Here is a 3643-nt window from a genome sequence, read left to right as displayed (position 1 = left end):
AATGCCTTTTCTGCATCTACTGATATGATCATGTGATTTTTGTCTTTCAATTTGTTTATGTGATGTATCACATTTATTGATTTGCAAATATTATACCAGCCTTACATCCCTGGAATAAATCCCACTTGGTCATGGTATATGATCTTTTCTATATATATAATTGATTTCAGAGAGGAAGGGAGAGGGAGAGAGAGAAACATCAATGATGAGAGAGAATCATTGATCAGCTGCCTCCTGCACTCCCCCCACTGGGGATTGAGCCCGAAACCCGGGCATGTACCCTGACCAGGAACCGAACCATGACCTCTGGTTCCTAGGTGAATGCTCAACCACTGAGCCACGCTAGCCAGGCTATGATCTTTTTAATATATCACTGGATCCAATTTGCTAATATTTTGTTGAGGATTTTAGCATCTCTGTTCATCAGGGATGCTGGCCTGTAATTCTCCCTCTTTGTAGTGTCTTTATCTGGTTTTGGAATTAGGGTCATGCTGGCCTCATAGAAAGAGCTTGGAAGTGTTCCTTCCTCTTGGACCTTTTGGTCTGGGGAGTGTACGTGTTAGTTCTTCTTTGAATGTTTGGTGAAACTCCCTGTGAAGCCGTTTGGGCCAGGACTCTTGTTTGCTGAGAGTTTTTTATTTCCTGCTTCACTTTTTTCTAGGAATTTGTCCATTTTATACACATTGTCCAGCTTGTTGGTATATAGTTGTTCATGGTATTTTCTTATAATCCTTTGTATTTCTGTGGTGTCAGTTGTTACTTCTCTTCTTCTGTTTCTGATTTTATTTACTTGGATCTTCTCTCTCTGTTTCTTGATGAGTCTGGCTAAAGGTTCATCAATCTTGTTTATATTTTCAAAGAACCAGCTCTTTGGTTGCATTGATCTTTTGTATTGTTTTTTTAGTCTCCATGTCATTTATTTCTCCTCTAGGATTTTCTGGTTGTTCTCTTTTTAATTCTTTAATTTTTCTTGTTTTTTGAAGCAGGCCTGTTGTGCTATGAACTTCCCTCTCAGGATTGCTTTTGCTGTGTCCCAGATATTTTGGGTTGTTGTGTGTTCATTTTCATTTGTTTGAAGGAAGTTTTTTTTAATTTCTTTCTTGATATCATTGGTAACCCATTCATTGTTTAATAACATACAATTTAGCCTCCATGTGTTTGAATGTTTTTGAGTGTTTTTACTGTAGTTGATTTCTAATTTCATTTCATTGTGATCTGAGAAGATGCTTGGTATGATTTCAATCTTCTTGAATTTGTAGAGACCTGTTTTGTGTCCTAACATGTGGTCTGTCTTTGAGAATGACCCATGTGCACTGAGAATGTATATTCTGCAGCTTTGGGTGAAATGTTCTGTAAATGTCAATTTAATAATCTGATCCAGTGTGTCATTTAGAGTCACTGTTTCCTTGTTCATTTTTTTTTTTGGTCTGGAATATCTATATAGTGAAGTCAGTGAGGTGTTTAAGTTCCATATTATGAATGTATTGCTGTCGATCTCTCCCTTAAAGCTCTCCAGAAGTTTTAAAAATATATTTTGGTGCTCCTAATTGGATGCATATATGTTTACTAGGATTATATCCTCTTGATGGATTGATCCCTTTAGTATGATGTAGTGCCTTTTATTGTCTTGTGATGGCCTTCATTTTGAAGTTTATTTTGCCAGATATGAGTATTGCTACCCCAGCTTTATTTTTTGTTTCCATGTGTTTGGAAATTTTTTTCCCATTCCTTCACTTTCATCCTGTGTGAGTCTTTTGTTCTGAGGTGGGTCTCTTGTAGACAGCCTATATTTGGGTCATATTTTCATATCCATTCAGTTACCCTATGTCTTTTGATTGGAACATTTGATCCATTTACATTTAAGGTTATTATTGATAGATACTTATTTAGATACTTATTGCCATTTTATATCTTTATGCATATGTTTCTCTCTCTCTCTCTCTCTCTCTCTCTCTCTCTCTCTCTCTCTCTCTCTCTCCTTCTCATTACAACAGTCCCTTTGAGCATTTCTTTCAGTGCTGGTTTGGTAGTGTTAAACTCCTTTAGCCTTTTTTTTTTAAATCTGGGAAACTCTTTATTTCATGATTTCTTTTAAATGATAGCCTTGCTGGATATAGTAATCTTGGTTTCAGATCCTTGCTTTTCGTTACCTTGAATACTTCATGCCATTCCCTTCTGGGCTGTAGAGTTTCTGATGAAAAATCAGCTGACAGCCTTATGGGAGCTCCTTTATAGGTAACAAATTGCTTTTCTTTTTCTGCCTTTAAGATTTATTGTCTTTAATTTTGGGCATTTTAATTATGATGTGTCTGCGCATGGGCCCGTTGGATTCTTCTTATTTTGGACTCTGTGCCTCCTGAACTTTTAGACTTTTTTCTTCACCAGGTTAAGGAAGGTTTTTTTCTTTTGCCATTATTTTTTCAAATGGATTCTCTATCTCTTGCTCACTTTCTTGCTGGTATTCCTATGATGCGAATATTGTTATGTTTCATGTTGTACCACAGCTCCCTTAAGCTGTCCTCCTGTTATTGTTATTTTTTAATTGTTATTTTCTTGTTGGTTTTCTGTTTGAATGACTCTTTCTACCCTGTTTTCTAATTCACTAATCCATTCCTGGCTTCTCCTAATCTACTGTGTATTCCCTCTAATGTGTTCTTTATTAGTGTTATGTTATTCTTCATTTCCAACTGGTCATTTTTGATTGTTTTGACATCTTTTCTCATATTCTTGAGCATCCTTGTAATCATTATTCTGAACTCTATATCTGATAAATTTCTTACCTCTCTTTCATTTAGTTCTTCTTCTGGAAAATCTTCTTGCTCTTTCACTTGGAGCTTGTCTTTCTCTCTCCCCATTTTGGGTGACTTTTTGGATTTGTGTCTATGTATTCATAGATCTGCTATGACTCCCAGTCTCTAGTGTAGGCCGATGTCCATCTTCTGAATTCTTAACAAATCCATAGGTAAGAGATCATGGAAATATATTGTCTCCATTTTACATATGAGGAAATGAGACACAAGAAGATTAAATAACTTCATGTTCACATAGCCACATCAAGCTCCCACACCAGCTGACTCCCTAATGGGATATCCAATATCAAATAAAGTAATACATCTATTTATTCATGCATTTATCCATGCACCCTCCCTTCCATACATACATCCATGCATGCACCCATCTATTCACCCATGCATCTATTCACCCATCCATCCATCCATCCACCCATCCATCCATCCATCCATCCACCCATCTATATCAGAACATCTACTTGAGGCTCCAACATATCTCAAGCTCTAAAACAATGGTTCATGTTACTAAATATTATTTTTTCTAAAAAACAGGACTTGCCAAAAATACTATTTCCATAGATGCTACTCAAGGTCTCTAGAAACTCAAGGGATGCTATAAATGCTGAGTCTCGGGCATTTGAGGTATTAATTAATGTTCCTTTCACCATTTACTCAAGGGCAGGGACCACATCTCATTTCTTATATCCATTGTATTATCTCTACAAAATCTCTTTTAGTGTCTGGATATTGTGGTCTCTAAAAAAGGACAGGGAAAAATTTGATGATTCATATGTTTTGTGTTGCAGGAGGCAGCAGGATAAAAACAGAATAATCAAATGCATTTTCTATGAGCT

This window comes from Myotis lucifugus, unplaced genomic scaffold (assembly GCF_000147115.1).
Source record: "Myotis lucifugus unplaced genomic scaffold, Myoluc2.0 scaffold_474, whole genome shotgun sequence".
Classification (NCBI taxonomy): domain Eukaryota; kingdom Metazoa; phylum Chordata; class Mammalia; order Chiroptera; family Vespertilionidae; genus Myotis; species Myotis lucifugus.
The sequence above is the reverse complement of the archived record's forward strand: the minus strand, read 5'-3'. Positions refer to the sequence as shown.